The following is a 20,586-nucleotide window of genomic DNA, read 5'->3' as shown; positions in this document are numbered from 1 at the left end:
GTATTAAATTCGGATGCAATTTCTGTGTTTCATCGTCAATAAGAAGGTCCAAGGTATACAGTAAATCTGAAGTGAAGCATCGGAATCTAAAACTGGACTCACAGGAGAGGTTCAAATCATACAAAGTAAGAATGCCAGTCCTCTTGTACTTAAGTCGGCATTGTGCCTTTTGTATTAAATTCGGATGCACTTTTTGTGTTTCATCGTCAATAAGAAGGTCCAAGGGATACAGTAAACCAGAAGTGAAGCACCGGAATATAAAACTGGACTCACAGGAGAGGTTCAAACCATAGAAAGCGAGAGTATCAGTCCTCTTGTACTTAAGTCGGCAATGTGCCTTTTGTATTAAATTCGGATGCAATTTCTGTGTTTCATCGTCAATAAGAAGGTCCAAGGGATACAGTAGACCTGAAGGGAAGCATCGGAATGTAAAACTGGACGCACAGGAGAGGTTAAAAGCATAGAAAGTGAGTGTGTCAGTCCTCTTGTACTTAAGTCGGCATTGTGCCTTTTGTATTAAATTCGGATGCAATTTCTGTGTTTCATCGTCAATAAGAAGTTCCAAGGGATACAGAATACCTGAAGTGAAGCATTGAAATCTAAAACTGGACTCACAGGGAGGTACGAATCATAGAAAGTTAGAGTCTCAGTCCTCTTGCACTTAAGTCGGCATTGTGGTTTTTGAATTTAATTCCGATGCAATTTCTGTGTTTCATCGTCAATAAGAAGGTGCAAGGTATACAGTAAACCTGAAGTGAAGCATCGGAATCTAAAACTGGACTCACAGGAGAGGTTCAAATCATACAAAGTAAGAATGCCAGTCCTCTTGTACTTAAGTCGGCATTGTGCCTTTTGTATTAAATTCGGATGCAATTTCTGTGTTTCATCGTCAATAAGAAGGTGCAAGGTATACAGTAAACCTGAAGTGAAGCATTGGAATCTAAAACTGGACTCGCAGGAGAGGTTCAAATCATAGAAAGTGAGAGTGTCAGTTCTCTTGTACGTAATACGACATTGTGCCATTAGTATTAAATTCGAATGCAATTTCTGTGTTTCATCGTCAATAGGAAGGTCCAAGGGATACAGTAAACCTGAAGTGAAGCATCGGAATCTAAAACTGGACTCACAGGAGAGGTTCAAATCATAGAAAGTTAGAGTGTCACTAATCCTGCACTTAAGTCGGTATTGTGCCTTTTGTATTAAATTCGGATGCAATTTCTGTGTTTCATCGTCAATAGGACGGTCGAAGGGATACAGTAGACCTGAAGGGAAGCATCGGAATGTAAAACTGGACGCACAGGAGAGTTTCAAAGCATAGAAAGTGAGAGTGTCAGTCCTCTTGTACTTAAGTCGGCATTGTGCCTTTTGTATTAAATTCGGATGCAATCTCTGTGTTTCATCGCTAATAAGAAAGTCCAAGGGATACAGTAAACCTGAAGTGAAGCATCGGAATCTAAAACTGGACTCACAGGAGAGGTTCAAATCATAGAAAGTTAGAGTGTCAGTTCTGCTGTACTTAAGTCAGCATTGTGCCTTTTGAATTTAATTCCGATGCAATTACTGTGTTTCATCGTCAATAAGAAGGTGCAAGGTTTGCTGTAAGCCTGAAGTGAAGCCTCGGAATCTAAAACTGGACTCACAGGAGAGGTTCAAATCATAGAAAATAAGAGAGTCAGTCCTCTTGTACTTATGTCGCCATTGTGCCTTTTGTATTAAATTCGGATGCAATTTCTGTGTCTCATCGTCAATAAGAAGGTCCAAGGGATACAGTAAACCTGAAGTGAAGCATCGGAACCTAAACTGGACTCACAGGAGAGGTTCAAATCATAGAAAGTGAGAGTGTCAGTTCTCTTGTACTTAAGTCGGCATTGTGCCTTTTGAATTTAATTCCGATGCAATTTCTGTGCTTCAGCGTCAATAAGAAGGTGCAAGGTATACAGTAAACCTGAAGTGAAGCATCGGAATCTAAAACTGGACTCAGGAGAGGTTCAAATCATAGAAAGTTAGAATGTCAGTCCGCCTGTACTTAAGTCGGCATTGTGCCTTTTGTATTAAATTCGGATACAATTACTGTGTTTCGTCGTCAATAAGAAGGTGCAAGGTATACAGTAAATCTGAAGTGAAGCATCGGAATCTAAAACTGTACTCACAGGAGAGGTTCGAATCATAGGAAGTGAGAGTGTCAGTCTTCTTCTACTTAAGTTACATTGTGCCATTTGTATTAATTTCGGATGCAATTTCTGTGTTTCATCGTCAATAAGAAGGTCCAAGGGATACAGTAAACCTGAAGTGAAGCAGCGGAATCTAAAACTGGACTCAGAGGAGAAGTTCAAATCATAGAAAGTTAGAGTTTCACACCTCCTGTACTTAAGTCGGTATTGTGCCCTTTGTATTAAATTCGGAAGCAATTTCTGTGTTTCATCGTCAACAAGTAGGTCAAAGGGATACAGTAAACCTGAAGTGATTCACCGGAATCTAAAACTGATCTCACAGAAGAGGTTCGAATCATAAAGAGTTAGAGTGTCAGTCCTCTTGCACTTAAGTCGGCATTGTACCTTTTGAATGTAATTCCGATGCAATTTCTGTGTTTGATCGTCAATAAGAATGTGGAAGGTATACAGTAAACCTGAAGTGAAGCATCGGAATCTAAAACTGGACTCACAGGAGAGGTTCAAATCATACAAAGTAAGAATGGCAGTCCTCTTGTACTTAAGTCGGCATTGTGCCTTTTGTATTAAATTCGGATGCAATTTCTGTGTTTCATCGTCAATAAGAAGGTGCAAGGTATACAGTAAACCTGAAGTGAAGCATTGGAGTCTAAAACTGGACTCGCAGGAGAGGTTCAAATCATAGAAAGTGAGAGTGTTAGTTCTCTTGTACGTAATACGACATTGTGCCATTAGTATTAAATTCGAATGCAATTTCTGTGTTTCATCGTCAATAGGAAGGTCCAAGGGATACAGTAAACCTGAAGTGAAGCATCGGATTCTAAAACTTTACTCACAGGAGAGGTTCAAATCATAGAAAATTAGAGTGTCACTCCTCCTGTACGTAAGTAGGTATTGTGCCTTTTGTATTAAATTCGGATGCAATTTCTGTGTTTCATCGTCAATAGGAAGGTCCAAGGCATACAATAGACCTGAAGGGAAGCATCGGAATGTAAAACTGGACGCACAGGAGAGGTTCAAACTTAGAAAGTGAGAGAGTCAGTCCTCTTGTACTTATGTCGCCATTGTGCCTTTTGTATTAAATTCGGATGCAATTTCTGTGTTTCATCGCTAATAAGAAGGTCCAAGGGATACAGTAAACCTGAAGTGAAGCATCGGAATCTAAAACTGGACTCAAAGAGAGGTTCAAATCATAGAAAGTTAGAGTGTCAGTTCTGCTGTACTTAAGTCAGCATTGTGCCTTTTGAATTTAATTCCGATGCAATTTCTGTGTTTCATCATCAATAAGAAGGTGCAAGGTTTGCAGTAAGCCTGAAGTGAAGCCTCGGAATCTAAAACTGGACACACAGGAGAGGTTCAAATCATAGAAAGTGAGAGAGTCAGTCCTCTTGTACTTATGTCGCCATTGTGCCTTTTGTATTAAATTCGGATGCAATTTCTGTGTCTCATTGTCAATAAGAAGTTCCAAGGGATACAGTAAACCTGAAGTGAAGCATCGGAACCTAAACTGGACTCACAGGAGAGGTTCAAATCATAGAAAGTGAGAGTGTCAGTTCCCTTGTACTTAAGTCGGCATTGTGCTTTTGAATTTAATTCCGATGCAATTTCTGTGTTTCAGCGTCAATAAGAAGGTGCAAGGTATACAGTAAACCTGAAGTGAAGCATCGGAATCTAAAACTGGACTCCGGAGAGGTTCAAATCATAGAAAGTTAGAATGTCAGTCCTCCTGTACTTAAGTCGGCATTGTGCCTTTTGTATTAAATTCGGATGCAATTACTGTGTTTCGTCGTCAATAAGAAGGTGCAAGGTATACAGTAATTCTGAAGCGAAGCATCGGAATCTAAAACTGTACTCACAGGAGAGGTTCGAATCATAGGAAGTGAGAGTGTCAGTCTTCTTCTACTTAAGTCCACATTGTGCCATTTGTATTAATTTCGGATGCAATTTCTGTGTTTCATCGTCAATAAGAAGGTCCAAGGTATACAGTAAACCTGAAGTGAAGCATCGGAATCTAAAACTGTACTCACACGAGAGGTTCAAATCATAGAAAGTGAGAGTGTCAGTCCTTTTTTACTTCAGTCGGCATTGTGCCTTTTGTATTAAATTCGGATGCAATTTCTGTGTTTCATCGTCAATAAGAAGGTCCAAGGTATACAGTAAACCTGAAGTGAAGCATTGGAATCTAAAACTGGACTCGCAGGAGAGGTTCAAATCATAGAAAGTGAGAGTGTCAGTTCTCTTGTACGTAATACGACATTGTGCCATTTGTATTAATTTCGAATGCAATTTCTGTGTTTCATCGTCAATAGGAAGGTCCAAGGGATACAGTAAACCTGAAGTGAAGCATCGGAATCTAAAACTGGACTCACAGGAGAGGTTCAAATCATAGAGAGTTAGAGTGTCTGTCCTCTTGCACTTAAGTCGGCATTGTGCCTTTTGAATGTAATTCCGATGCAATTTCTGTGTTTCATCGTCAATAAGAAGGTGCAAGGTATACAGTAAACATGAAGTGAAGCATCGGAATCTAAAACTGTACTCACAGGAGAGGTTCAAATCATAGAAAGTAAGAGTGTCAGTCCTTTTTTACTTCAGTCGGTCTTGTGCCTTCTGTATTAAATTCGGATGCAATTTCTGTGTTTCATCGTCAATAAGAAGGTCCAAGGTATACAGTAAATCTGAAGTGAAGCATCGGAATCTAAAACTGGACTCACAGGAGAGGTTCAAATCATACAAAGTAAGAATGCCAGTCCTCTTGTACTTAAGTCGGCATTGTGCCTTTTGTATTAAATTCGGATGCACTTTTTGTGTTTCATCGTCAATAAGAAGGTCCAAGGGATACAGTAAACCAGAAGTGAAGCACCGGAATATAAAACTGGACTCACAGGAGAGGTTCAAACCATAGAAAGCGAGAGTATCAGTCCTCTTGTACTTAAGTCGGCAATGTGCCTTTTGTATTAAATTCGGATGCAATTTCTGTGTTTCATCGTCAATAAGAAGGTCCAAGGGATACAGTAGACCTGAAGGGAAGCATCGGAATGTACAACTGGACGCACAGGAGAGGTTAAAAGCATAGAAAGTGAGTGTGTCAGTCCTCTTGTACTTAAGTCGGCATTGTGCCTTTTGTATTAAATTCGGATGCAATTTCTGTGTTTCATCGTCAATAAGAAGTTCCAAGGGATACAGAATACCTGAAGTGAAGCATTGAAATCTAAAACTGGACTCACAGGGAGGTACGAATCATAGAAAGTTAGAGTCTCAGTCCTCTTGCACTTAAGTCGGCATTGTGGTTTTTGAATTTAATTCCGATGCAATTTCTGTGTTTCATCGTCAATAAGAAGGTGCAAGGTATACAGTAAACCTGAAGTGAAGCATCGGAATCTAAAACTGGACTCACAGGAGAGGTTCAAATCATACAAAGTAAGAATGCCAGTCCTCTTGTACTTAAGTCGGCATTGTGCCTTTTGTATTAAATTCGGATGCAATTTCTGTGTTTCATCGTCAATAAGAAGGTGCAAGGTATACAGTAAACCTGAAGTGAAGCATTGGAATCTAAAACTGGACTCGCAGGAGAGGTTCAAATCATAGAAAGTGAGAGTGTCAGTTCTCTTGTACGTAATACGACATTGTGCCATTAGTATTAAATTCGAATGCAATTTCTGTGTTTCATCGTCAATAGGAAGGTCCAAGGGATACAGTAAACCTGAAGTGAAGCATCGGAATCTAAAACTGGACTCACAGGAGAGGTTCAAATCATAGAAAGTTAGAGTGTCACTCCTCCTGCACTTATGTCGGTATTGTGCCTTTTGTATTAAATTCGGATGCAATTTCTGTGTTTCATCGTCAATAGGACGGTCGAAGGGATACAGTAGACCTGAAGGGAAGCATCGGAATGTAAAACTGGACGCACAGGAGAGTTTCAAAGCATAGAAAGTGAGAGTGTCAGTCCTCTTGTACTTAAGTCGGCATTGTGCCTTTTGTATTAAATTCGCATGCAATCTCTGTGTTTCATCGCTAATAAGAAGGTCCAAGGGATACAGTAAACCTGAAGTGAAGCATCGGAATCTAAAACTGGACTCACAGGAGAGGTTCAAATCATAGAAAGTTAGAGTGTCAGTTCTGCTGTACTTAAGTCAGCATTGTGCCTTTTGAATTTAATTCCGATGCAATTACTGTGTTTCATCGTCAATAAGAAGGTGCAAGGTTTGCTGTAAGCTTGAAGTGAAGCCTCGGAATCTAAAACTGGACTCACAGGAGAGGTTCAAATCATAGAAAGTAAGAGAGTCAGTCCTCTTGTACTTATGTCGCCATTGTGCCTTTTGTATTAAATTCGGATGCAATTTCTGTGTCTCATCGTCAATAAGAAGGTCCAAGGGATACAGTAAACCTGAAGTGAAGCATCGGAACCTAAACTGGACTCACAGGAGAGGTTCAAATCATAGAAAGTGAGAGTGTCAGTTCTCTTGTACTTAAGTCGGCATTGTGCCTTTTGAATTTAATTCCGATGCAATTTCTGTGTTTCAGCGTCAATAAGAAGGTGCAAGGTATACAGTAAACCTGAAGTGAAGCATCGGAATCTAAAACTGGACTCAGGAGAGGTTCAAATCATAGAAAGTTAGAATGTCAGTCCGCCTGTACTTAAGTCGGCATTGTGCCTTTTGTATTAAATTCGGATACAATTACTGTGTTTCGTCGTCAATAAGAAGGTGCAAGGTATACAGTAAATCTGAAGTGAAGCATCGGAATCTAAAACTGTACTCACAGGAGAGGTTCGAATCATAGGAAGTGAGAGTGTCAGTCTTCTTCTACTTAAGTTACATTGTGCCATTTGTATTAATTTCGGATGCAATTTCTGTGTTTCATCGTCAATAAGAAGGTCCAAGGGATACAGTAAACCTGAAGTGAAGCAGCGGAATCTAAAACTGGACTCAGAGGAGAAGTTCAAATCATAGAAAGTTAGAGTTTCACACCTCCTGTACTTAAGTCGGTATTGTGCCCTTTGTATTAAATTCGGAAGCAATTTCTGTGTTTCATCGTCAACAAGTAGGTCAAAGGGATACAGTAAACCTGAAGTGAAGCATCGGAATCTAAAACTGTACTCACAGGAGAGGTTCAAATCATAGAAAGTGAGAGTGTCAGTCCTTTTTTACTTCAGTCGGCATTGTGCCTTCTGTATTAAATTCGAATGCAATTTCTGTGTTTCATCGTCAATAAGAAGGTCCAAGGGATACAGTAAATCTGAGGTGAAGCATCGGAATCTAAAACTGGACTCACAGGAGGGGTTCAAATCATAGAAAGTGAGAATGTCAGTCCTCTTGCACTTAAGTGGGCATTGTGCCTTTTGAATTTAATTCCGATGCAATTTCTGTGTTTCATCGTCAATAAGAAGGTGCAAGGTATGCAGTAAACCTGAAGTGAAGCATAGGAATCTAAAACTGGACTCACAGGAGAGGTTCAAATCATAGAAAGTTAGAGTGTCACTCCTCCTATACTTAAGTCGGTATTATGAATTTTGGTATAAATTTGAATGCAATTTCTGTGGTCATCGTCAATAAGAAAGTCCAAGGGATACAGTAAACCTGAAGTGAAGCATTGAAATCTAAAACTGGACTCACAGGGAGGTTCGAATCATAGAAAGTTTGAGTGTCAGTCCTGTTGCAATTAAGTCGGCTTTGTGCCTCTTGAATTTAATTCGGATGCAATTTCCGTGTTTCATCGTCAATAAGAAAGTGCAAGGTTTACAGTAAACCTGAAGTGAAGCATCGGAATGTAAAACTGGACACATAGGAGAGGTTCAAATCATAGAAAGTTAGAGTGTCACTCCTCCTGTACTTAAGTCGGTATTGTGCCCTTTGTATTAAGTTCGGATGCAATTTCTGTGTTTCATCGTCAATAAGAAGGTCCAAGGGATACAGTAAACCTGAAGTGAAGCATTGAAATCTAAAACTGGACTCACAGGGAGGTTCGAATCATAGAAAGTTTGAGTGTCAGTCCTGTTGCAATTAAGTCGGCATTGTGCCTCTTGAATTTAATTCGGATGCAATTTCTGTGTTTCATCGTCAATAAGAAGGTGCAAGGTATACAGTAAACCTGAAGTGAAGCATCGGAATGTAAAACTGGACTCACAGGAGAGGTTCAAATCATAGAAAGTTAGAGTGTCACTCCTCCTGTACTTAAGTCGGTATTGTGCACTTTGTATTAAGTTCGGATGCAATTTCTGTGTGTCATCGTCAATAAGAAGGTGCAAGGTATACAGTAAACCTGAAGTGAAGCATCGGAATCTAAAACTGGACTCACAGGAGAGGTTCAAATCATAGAAAGTGAGAGTGTCAGTCCTCTTGTACTTAAGTCGGCATTTTGCCATTTATATTAAATTCGGATGCAATTTCTGTGTTTCATCGTCAATAAGAAGTTCAAGGGGATACAGTAAACCTGAAGTGAAGCATCGGAATCTAAAACTGGACTCGCAGGAGAGGTTCAAATCATAGATAGTAAGAGTATCGGTCCTCTTTTACTTAATTCGGCATTGTGCCTTTTGTATTAAATTCGGATACAATTTCTGTGTTTCATCGTCAATGAGAATGTGCAAGGTATACAGTAAACCTGAAGTTAAGCATCGGAATGTAAAACTGGACTCACAGGAGAGGTTCGAATTATAGAAAGTGAGAGTGTCAGTCATCTTGTACGTAAGTCGACATTGTGCCATTTGTATTAAATTCGGATGCAATTTCTGTGTGTCATCGTCAATAAGAAGGTCCAAGGGATACAGTAAACCTGAAGTGAAGCATCATAATCTAAAACTGGACTCACAGGAGATATTCAAATCATAGAAAGTTAGAGTGTCACTCCTCCTGTACTTCAGTCGGTATTGTGCCTTTGTATTAAATTCGGATGCAATTTCTGTGTTTCATCGTCAATAAGAAGGTCCAAGGGATACAGTAGACCTGAAGTGAAGCATCGGAATCTAAAACTGGACTCACAGGAGAGGTTCGAATCATAGAAAGTTAGAGTGTCAGTCCTCTTGCACTTAAGTCGGCATTGTGCCTTTTGAATTAAATTCCGATGCAATTTCTGTGTTTCATCGTCAATAAGAAGGTGCAAGGTATACAGTAAACCTGAAGTGAAGCATCGGAATCTAAAACTGGACTCACAGGAGAGGTTCAAATCATAGAAAGTGAGAGTGTCAGTCCTTTTTTACTTCAGTCGGCATTGTGCCTTCTGTATTAAATTCGGATGCAATTTCTGTGTTTCTTCGTCAATAAGAAGGTCCAAGGGATACAGTAAATCTGAAGTGAAGCATCGGAATCTAAAACTGGACTCGCAGGAGGGGTTCAAAACTTAGAATGTTAGAGTGTCAGTCCGCTTTTACTTAAGTCGGCATTGTGCCTTTTGTATTAAATTCGGATGCAATTTCTGTGTTTCATCGTCAATAAGAAGGTCAAAGGGATACAGTAAACCTTAAGTGAAGCATCAGAATCTAAAACTGGACTCACAGGAGAGGTTCAAATCATAGAAAGTTAGAGTGTCAGTCCTCTTATACTTAAGTCTGCATTGTGCCTTTTGTATAAAATTCCAATGCAATTTCTGTGTTTCATCGTCAATAAGAAGGTGCAAGGTATACAATAAACCTGAAGTGAAGCATCGGAATCTAAAACTGGACTCACAGGAGAGGTTCAAATCATAGAAAGTGAGAGTGTCAGTCCTCTTGTACTTAAGTCGGCATTGTCCCTTTTGTATTAAATTCGGATCCAAACTCTGTGTTTCATCGTCAATAAGAAGGTCCAAGGGATACAGTAAACCTGAACTGAAGCATCGGAATCCAACACTCAAATCATAGAAGAGGTTCAAATCTTAGAAAGTGAGAGTGTCAGTCCTCTTGCACTTAAGTCGGCATTGTGCCTTTTGTAATAATTCGGATACAATTTCAGTGTTTCATCGTCAATAAGAAGGTCCAAGGGATACAGTAAGCCTGAAGTGAAGCATCGGAATCTAAAACTGGACTTACAGGAGAGGTTCAAATCATAGAAAGTGAGAGTGTCAGTCCTCTTGTACTTTTCTATTAAATTTGGATGCAATTTCTGTGTTTCATCGTCAATAAGAAGGTCCATGGGATGTAGTAAACCTGAAGAGATGCATCGGAATCTAAAACTTGACTCACAGGAGAGGTTCAAACCACAGAAAGTGAGAGTGTCAGTCCTCTTTTACTTAAGTCGGCATTGTGCCTTCTGTATTAAATTCGGATGCAATTTCTGTGTTTCATCGTCAATAAGAAGGTCCAAGGGATACAGTAAACCTGAAGTGAAGCAACGGAATCTAAAACTGGACTCACAGGAGAGGTTCAAATCATAGAAAGTGAGAGTGTCAGTCCTCTTGTACTTAAGTCGACATTGTGCCATTTGTATTAAATTCGGATGCAATTTCTGTGTTTCATCGTCAATAAGAAGGTCCAAGGACTACAGTAAACCTGAACTGAAGCATCGGAATCTAACACTCAAATCATAGGAGAGGTTCAAATCTAAGAAAGTGAGAGTGTCAGTCCTCTTGTACTTAAGTCGGCATTCTGCCTTTTGGATTAAATTCGGATGTAGTTTCTGTGTTTCATCGTCAATAAGAAGTTGCAAGGTATACAGTACACCTGAAGTGAAGCATCGGAATCTAAAACGGGACTCACAGGAGAGGTTTAAATCATAGAAAGTGAGTGTGTCAGTTCTCTTGTACGTAAGTCGACATTGTGCCATTTGTATTAAATTCGGATGTAATTTCTGTGTTTCATCGTCAATAGGATGGCCCAAGGGATACAGTAATGTTGAAGTGAAGCATCGGAATCTAAAACTGGACTCACTGGAGAGGTTCATATCATAGAAAATTAGAGTGTCACTCCTGTACTTAAGTCGGTATTGTGCCCTTTGTATTAAATTCGGATGCAATTTCTGTGTTTCATCGTCAATAATAAGGTCGAAGGGATACAGTAGACCTGAAGGGAAGCATCGGAATGTAAAACTGGACTGACAGGAGAGGTTGGAATCATAGAAAGTTAGAGTGTCAGTCCTCTTGCACTTCAATCGGCATTGTCCCTTTTGAATTTAATTCCGATGCAATTTCTGTGTTTCATCGTCAATAAGAAGGTGCAAGGTATACAGTAAACCTGAAGTGAAACATCGGAATCTAAAACTGGACTCACAGGAGAGGTTCAAATCATAGAAAGTGAGTGTGTCAGTCCTCTTTTACTTAAGTCTGCATTGTGCCTTTTGTATAAAATTCCAATGCAATTTCTGTGTTTCATCGTCAATAAGAAGGTGCAAGGTATACAATAAACCTGAAGTGAAGCATCGGAATCTAAAACTGGACTCACAGGAGGGGTTCAAATCATAGAAAGTGAGAGTGTCAGGCCTCTTGTACTTAAGTCGGCATTGTCCCTTTTGTATTAAATTCGGATCCAAACTCTGTGTTTCATCGTCAATAAGAAGGTCCAAGGGATACAGTAAACCTGAACTGAAGCATCGGAATCTAACACTCAAATCATAGAAGAGGTTCAAATCTTAGAAAGTGAGAGTGTCAGTCCTCTTGTACTTAAGTCGGCATTGTGCCTTTTGTAATAATTCGGATACAATTTCAGTGTTTCATCGTCAATAAGAAGGTCCAAGGGATACAGTAAGCCTGAAGTGAAGCATCGGAATCTAAAACTGGACTTACAGGAGAGGTTCAAATCATAGAAAGTGAGAGTGTCAGTCGTCTTGTACTTTTCTATTAAATTTGGATGCAATTTCTGTGTTTCATCGTCAATAAGAAGGTCCAAGGGATATAGTAAACCTGAAGAGATGCATCGGAATCTAAAACTTGACTCACGGGAGAGGTTCAAACCATAGAAGGTGAGAGTGTCAGTCCTCTTTTACTTAAGTCGGCATTGTGCCTTCTGTATTAAATTCGGATGCAATTTCTGTGTTTCATCGTCAATAAGAAGGTCCAAGGGATACAGTAAACCTGAAGTGAAGCATCGGAATCTAAAACTGGACTCACAGGAGAGGTTCAAATCATAGAAAGTGAGAGTGTCTGTCCTCTTGTACTTAAGTCGACATTGTGCCATTTGTATTAAATTCGGATGCAATTTCTGTGTTTCATCGTCAATAAGAAGGTCCAAGGACTACAGTAAACCTGAACTGAAGCATCTGAATCTAACACTCAAATCATAGGAGAGGTTCAAATCTAAGAAAGTGAGAGTGTCAGTCCTCTTGTACTTAAGTCGACATTGTGCCTTTTGTATTAAATTCGGATGCAATATCTGTGTTTCATAGTCAATAAGAAGGTCCAAAGGATACAGTAAACATGAAGTGAAGCATCGGAATCTTAAACTGGACTCACAGGAGAGGTTCAAATGATAGAAAATTAGAGTGTCAGTTCTCTTGTACTTAAGTCGGCATTGTGCCTTTTGAACTTAATTCCGATGCAATTTCTGTGTTTCATCGTCAATAAGAAAGTCCAAGGTATACAGTAAACCTGAAGTGAACCATCGGAATCTAAAACTGGACTCACAGGAGAGGTTCAAATCATAGAAAGTGAGAGTGTCAGTCCTTTTTTACTTCAGTCGGCATTGTGCCTTCTGTATTAAATTCGGATGAAATTTCTGTGTTTCATCGTCAATAAGAAGGTCCAAGGGATACAGTAAATCTGAAGTGAAGCATCGGAATCTAAAACTGGACCCACAGGAGAGGTTGAAATCATTGAAAGTGAGAGTGTCAGTCCTCTTGTACTTAAGTCGGCATTCTGCCTTTTGGATTAAATTCGGATGCAATTTCTGTGTTTCAACGTCAATAAGAAGTTGCAAGGTATACAGTAAACCTGAAGTGAAGCATCGGAATCTACAACTGGACTCACAGGAGGGGTTCACATCATAGATAGTGAGAGTGTCAGTTCTCTTGTACTTAAGTCGGCATTTTGCCATTTATGTTAAATTCGGATGCAATTTCTGTGTTTCATCGTCAATAAGAAGGTGAAAGGGATACAGTAAACCTGAAGTGAAGCAGTGGAATCTAAAACTGGAGTCGCTGGAGAGGTCCAAATCATAGCATGTAAGAGTGTCAGTCCTCTTTTACTTAATTCGGCATTGTGCCTATTGTATTAAATTCGGATACAGTTTCTGTGTTTCATCGTCAGTAAGGAAGTGCAAGGTATACAGTAAACCTGAAGTGAAGCAACGGAATCTAAAACTGGACTCACAGAAGAGGTTCGAAACATAGAAAGTGAAAGTGTCAGTCCTCTTGTACTTAAGTCGACATTGTGCCATTTGTATTAAATTCGGATGCAATTTCTGTGTTTCATCGTCAATAAGAAGGTCCAAGGGCTACAGTAAACCTGAAGTGAAGCATCGGAATGTAAAACTGGACTCACAGGAGAGGTTCGAATCATAGAAAGTGAGAGTGTCAGTCATCTTGTACATAAGTCGACATTGTGCCATTTGTATTATATTCGGATGCAATTTCTTTGTTTCATCGTATATAAGAGGGTCCAAGGGATACAGTAAACCTGAAGTGAAACATCGTAATTTGAAACTGGACTCACAGGAGATATTCAAATCATAGAAAGTTAGAGTGTCACTCCTCCTGTACTTCAGTCGGTATTGTGCCTTCGTATTAAATTCGGATGCAATTTCTGTGTTTCATCGTCAATAAGAAGGTCCAAGGGATACAGTAAATCTGAAGTGAACCATCGGAATCTAAAACTGGACCCACAGGAGAGGTTCAAATCACAGAATGTGAGAGTGTCAGTCCTCTTGTACTTAAGTCGGCATTGTGCATTTGTATTAAATTCGGATGCAATTTATGTGTTACATCGTCAATAAGAAGGTGCAAGGTATACAGTAAACCTGAAGTAAAGCATCGGAATCTAAAACTGGACTAACAGGAGAGGTTCAAATCATAGAAAGTGAGAGTGTCAGTCCTCTTTTACTTAAGTCGGCATTGTGCCTTTTGAATTTAATTCCGATGCAATTTCTGTGTTTCATCGTCAATAAGAAGGTCCAAGGGATACAGTAAACCTGAAGTGAACCATAGGAATCTAAAACAGGACTCACAGGAGAGTTTCAAATAATAGAAAGTGAGAGTGTCAGTCCTCTTGTGCTTAAGTCGGCATTGTGCCATTTGTATTAAATTCGGTTGGAATATCTGTGTTTCATCGTCAATAAGAAGGTCCAAAGGATACTGCAAACCTGAAGTGAAGCATCGGAATCTAAAACAGGACTCACAGGGGAGATCCAAATCATAGAAAGTTAGAGTGTCACTCCTCTTGTACTGAAGTCGGTATTGTGCCTCTTGTATTAAATTCGGATGCAATTTCTGTGTTTCATCGTCAATAAGAAGGTCCGAGGGATACAGTAAACCTTAAGTGAAGCATCGGAATCTAAAACTGGACTCGCAGGAGGGGTTCAAAACATAGAAAGTTAGAGTGTCAGTACTCTTTTACTTAAGTCAGCATTGTGCCTTTTGTATTAAATTCGGATGCAATTTCTGTGTTTCATCATCAATAAGAAGTTCCAAGGGATACAGTAAACCTTATGTGAAGCATCAGAATCTAAAACTGGACTCACAGGAGAGGTTCAAATCATAGAAAGTGAGAGTGTCAGTCCTCTTGTACTTAAGCCGGCATTGTGCCTTTTGTATTAAATTCGGATCCAAACTCTATGTTTCATCGTCAATAAGAAGGTCCAAGGGATACAGTAAACCTGAACTGAAGCATCGGAATCTAACACTCAAATCATAGGAGAGGTTCAAATCTTAGAAAGTGAGAGTGTCAGTCCTCTTGTACTTAAGTCGGCATTGAGACTTTTGTATTAAATTCGGATACAATTTCTGTGTTTCATCGTCAATAAGAAGGTCCAAGGGATACAGTAAGCCTGAAGTGAAGCTTCGGAATCAAAAACTGGACTTACAGGAGAGGTTCAAATCATAGAAAGTGAGAGTGTCAGTCCTCTTGTACTTTTCTATTAAATTTGGATGCAATTTCTGTGTTTCATCGTCAATAGGAAGGTCCAAGGGATATAGTAAACCTGAAGTGATGCATCGGAATCTTAAACTTGACTCACAGGAGAGGTTCAAACCATAGAAAGTGAGAGTGTCAGTCCTCTCTTACTTAAGTCGGCATTGTGCCTTCTGTATTAAATTCGGATGCAATTTCTGTGTTTCATCGTCAATAAGAAGGTCCAAGGGATACAGTAAACCTGAAGTGAAGCATCGGAATCTAAAACTGGACTCACAGGAGAGGTTCAAATCATAGAAAGTGAGAGTCTCAGTCCTCTTGTACTTAAGTCGACATTGTGCCATTTGTATTAAATTCGGATGCAATTTCTGTGTTGCATCGTCAATAAGAAAGTCCAAGGACTACAGTAAACCTGAAAAGAAGCATCGGAATCTAAAACTGGACTCACAGGAGAGGTTCAAATCATAGAAAGTGAGAGTCTCAGTCCTCTTGTACTTAAGTCGACATTGTGCCCTTTGTTTTAACTTCGGATGCAATTTCTGTGTTTCATCGTCAATAAGAAGGTCCAAGGGATACAGTAAACCTGAAGTGAAGCATCGGAATCTAAAACTGGACTCACAGGGATGTTCGAATCATAGAAGTTTAGAGTGTCAGTCCTCTTTTACTTAAGTCGGCATTGTGTCTTCTGTATTAAATTCGGATGCAATTTCTGTGTTTCATCGTCAATAAGAAGGTCCAAGGGATTCAGTAAACCTGAAGTGAAGCATCGGAATCTAAAACTGGACTCACAGGAGAGATTCAAATCATAGAAAGTGAGAGTGTCAGTCCTCTTGTACTTAAGTCGACATTGTGCCATTTGTATTAAATTCGGATGCAATTTCTGTGTTTCATCGTCAATAAGAAGGTCCAAGGACTACAGTAAACCTGAACTGAAGCATCGGAACTTAACACTCAAATCATAGGAGAGGTTCAAATCTAAGAAAGTGAGAGTGTCAGTCCTCTTGTACTTAAGTCGGCATTCTGCCTTTTGGATTAAATTCGGATGCAATTTCTGTGTTTCATCGTCAATAAGAAGTTGCAAGGCATACAGTAAACCTGAAGTGAAGCATCGGAATCTAAAACTGGACTCACAGGAGAGGTTCAAATCATTGAAAGTGAGTGTGTCAGTTCTCTTGTACGTAAGTCGACATTGTGCCATTTGTATTAAATTCGGATGCAATTTCTGTGTTTCATCGTCAATAGGATGGTCCAAGGGATACAGTAATGTTGAAGTGAAGCATCGGAATCTAAAACTGGACTCACAGGAGAGGTTCAAATCATAGAAAATTAGAGTGTCACTCCTCCTGTACTTAAGTCGGTATTGTGCCTTTTGTATTAAATTCGGATGCAATTTCTGTGTTTCATAGTCAATAAGAAGGTCCAAAGGATACAGTAAATCTGAAGTGAAGCATCGGAATCTAAAACTGGACTCACAGGAGAGGTTCAAATCACAGAAAGTGAGAGTGTCACTCCTCTTGTACTTAAGTCGGCATTCTGCCATTTGGATTAAATTCGGATGCAATTTCTGTGTTTCATCGTCAATAAGAAGTTGCAAGGCATACAGTAAACCTGAAGTGAAGCATCGGAATCTAAAACTGGACTCACAGGGATGTTCGAATCATAGAAAGTTAGAGTGTCAGTCCTCTTGTACTTAAGTCGGCATTGTGCATTTTGTATTAAATTCGGATGCAATTTCTGTGTTTCATCGTCAATAAGAAGGTCCAAGGGATACAGTAAACCTGAAGTGAAGCATCGGAATCTTAAACTGGACTCACAGGAGAGGTTCAAATCATAGAAAATTAGAGTGTCACTTCTCTTGTACTTAAGTCGGCATTGTGCCTTTTGAACTTAATTCCGATGCAATTTCTGTGTTTCATCGTCAATAAGAAAGTGCAAGGTATGCAGTAGACCTGAAGTGAAGCCTCGGAATCTAAAACTTCACTCACTGGACAGATTCAAATCATAGAATGTAAGAGTGTCAGTCCTCTTTTACTTAATTCGGCATTGTGCCATTTGTATTACATTCGGATACAATTTCTGTGATTCATCGTCAATAAGAATGTGCAAGGTATACAGTAAACCTGAAGTGAAGCATCGGAATCTAAAACTGGACTCACAGGAGAGGTTCAAATCATAGAAGGTGAGAGTGTCAGTCCTCTTGTACGTAAGTCGACATTGTGCCATTTGTATTAAATTCGGATGCAATTTCTATGTTTCATCGTCAATAAGAGGGTCCAAGGGATACAGTAAACCTTAAGTGAAGCATCGTAATCTAAAACTGGACTCACAGGAGATATTCAAATCATAGAAAGTTAGAGTGTCACTCCACCTGTACTTCAGTCGGTATTGTGCCTTCGTATTAAATTCGGATGCCATTTCTGTGTTTCATCGTCAATGAGAAGGTCCAAGGGATACAGTAGACCTGAAGTGAAGCATCGGAATCTAAAACTGGACTCACAGGAGAGGTTCGAATCATAGAAAGTTAGAGTGTCAGTCCTCTTGCATTTAAGTCGGCATTGTGCCTTTTGAATTAAATTCCGATGCAATTTCTGTGTTTCATCGTCAATAAGAAGGTGCAAGGTATACAGCAAACTAGAAGTGAACCATCGGAATCTAAAACTGGACTCACAGGAGTGGTTCAAATCATAGAAAGTGAGAGTGTCAGTCCTTTTTAACTTCAGTCGGCATTGTGCCTTCTATATTAAATTCGGATGAAATTTCTGTGTTTCATCGTCAATAAGAAGGTCCAAGGGATACAGTAAATCTGAAGTGAAGCATCGGAATCTAAAACTGGACCCACAGGAGAGGTTGAAATCTTAGAAAGTGAGAGTGTCAGTCCTCTTGTACTTAAGTCGGCATTGTGCCTTTTGTATCAAATTCGGAAGCAATTTCTGTGTCTCATTGTCAATAAGAAGGTCCAAGTGATACAGTAAACCTGAAGTGAAGCATCGGAATCTACAACTGAACTCACAGGAGAGGTTCAAATCATAGATAGTGAGAGTGTCAGTTCTCCTGCACTTAAGTCGGCATTTTGCCATTTATATTAAATTCGGATGCAATTTCTGTGTTTCATCGTCAATAAGAAGGTCAAAGTGATACAGTAAACCTGAAGTGAAGCATTGGAATCTAAAACTGGACTCGCAGGAGAGGTTCAAATCATAGCATGTAAGAGTGTCAGTCCTCTTTTACTTAATTCGGCATTGTGCCTTTTGTATTAAATTCGGATACAATTTCTGTGTTTCATCGTCAATAAGAATGTGCAAGGTATACAGTAAACCTGAAGTGAAGCATCGGAATCTAAAACTGTACTGACAGGAAAGGTTCGAAACATAGAAAGTGAGAGTGTCAGTCCTTTTTTACTTCAGTCGGCATTATGCCTTCTATATTAAATTCGGATGAAATTTCTGTGTTTCATCGTCAATAAGAAGGTCCAAGGGATACAGTAAATCTGAAGTGAAGCATCGGAATCTAAAACTGGACTCATAGGAGAGGTTCAAATCACAGAAAGTGAGAGTGTCAGTCCTCTTGTACTTAAGTCGGCATTGTGCCTTTTGTATTAAATTCGGATGCAATTTATGTGTTTCATCGTCAATAAGAAGGTCCAAGGTATACATTAAACCTGAAGTAAAGCATCGGAATCTAAAACTGGACTAACGGGAGAGGTTCAAATCATAGAAAGTGAGAGTGTCAGTCCTCTTTTACTTAAGTCGGCATGGTGCCTTTTGAATTTAATTCCGTTGCAATTTCTGTGTTTCATAGTCAATAAGAAGGTCCAAGGGATACAGTAAACCTGAAGTGAACCATAGGAATCTAAAACTGGACTCACAGGAGAGGTTCAAATAATAGAAAGTGAGAGTGTCAGTCCGCTTGTGCTTAAGTCGGCATTGTGCCATTTGTATTAAATACGGATGGAATATCTGTGTTTCATCGTCAATAAGAAGGTCCAAAGGATACAGTAAACCTGAAGTGAAGCATCGGAATATAAATCAGGACTCACAGGGGAGATCCAAATCATAGAAAGTTAGAGTGTCACTCCTCTTGTACTTAAGTCGGTATTGTGCCTCTTGTATTAATTTCAGATGCAATTTCTGTGTTTCATCGTCAATAAGAAGGTCCGAGGGATACAGTAAACCTTAAGTGAAGCATCGGAATCTAAAACTGGACTCGCAGGAAGGGTTCAAAACATAGAATGTTAGAGTGTCAGTCCTCTTTTACTTAAGTCGGCATTGTGCCTTTTGTATTAAATTCGGATGCAATTTCTGTGTTTCATCATCAATAAGAAGGTCCAAGGGATACAGTAAACCTTAAGTGAAGCATCAGAATCTAAAACTGGACTCACAGGAGAGGTTCAAATCATAGAAAGTGAGAGTGTCAGTCCTCTTGTACTTAAGCCGGCATTGTGCCTTTTGTATTAAATTCGGATCCAAACTCTGTGTTTCATCGTCAATAAGTAGGTCCAAGGGATACAGTAAACCTGAACAGAAGCATCGGAATCTAACACTCAATCATAGGAGAGGTTCAAATCTTAGAAAGTGAGAGTGTCAGTCTTCTTGTACTTAAGTCGGCATTCTGACTTTTGTATTAAATTCGGATACAATTTCTGTGTTTCATCGTCAATAAGAAGGTCCAAGGGATATAGTAAACCTGAAGTGATGCATCGGAATCTAAAACTTGACTCACAGGAGAGGTTCAAACCATAGAAAGTGAGAGTGTCAGTCCTCTCTTACTTAAGTCGGAATTGTGCCTTCTGTATTAAATTCGGATGCAATTTCTGTGTTTCATCGTCAATAAGAAGGTCCAAGGGATACAGTAAACCTGAAGTGAAGCATCGGAATCTAAAACTGGACTCACAGGAGAGGTTCAAATCATAGAAAGTGAGATTCTCAGTCCTCTTGTACTTAAGTCGACATTGTGCCATTTGTATTAAATTCGGATGCAATTTCTGTGTTTCATCGTCAATAAGAAAGTCCAAGGATTACAGTAAACCTAAAAAGAAGCATCGGAATGTAAAACTGGACTCAGAGGAGAGGTTCAAATCATAGAACGTTAGAGTGTCACTCCACCTCTACATAAGTTGGTATTGTGCCCTTTGTGTTAACTTCGAATGCAATTTCTGTGTTTCATCGTCAATAAGAAGGTCCAAGGGATACAGTAAACCTGAAGTGAAGCATCGGAATCTAAAACTGGACTCACAGGGAGGTTCGAATCATAGAAAGTTAGAGTGTCAGTCCTCATTCACTTATGTCGGCATTGTGCCTTTTGAATTTAATTCCGATGCAATTTCTGTGTTTCAACGTCAATACGAAGGTGCAAGGTATACAGTAAATCTGAAGTGAAGCATCGGAATCTAAAACTGGACTCACAGGAGAGGTTCAAATCATAGAAAGATAGAATGTCAGTCCTCCTGTATTTA

This window comes from Schistocerca serialis, chromosome 9 (assembly GCF_023864345.2).
Source record: "Schistocerca serialis cubense isolate TAMUIC-IGC-003099 chromosome 9, iqSchSeri2.2, whole genome shotgun sequence".
NCBI lineage: Eukaryota > Metazoa > Arthropoda > Insecta > Orthoptera > Acrididae > Schistocerca > Schistocerca serialis.
The sequence above is the reverse complement of the archived record's forward strand: the minus strand, read 5'-3'. Positions refer to the sequence as shown.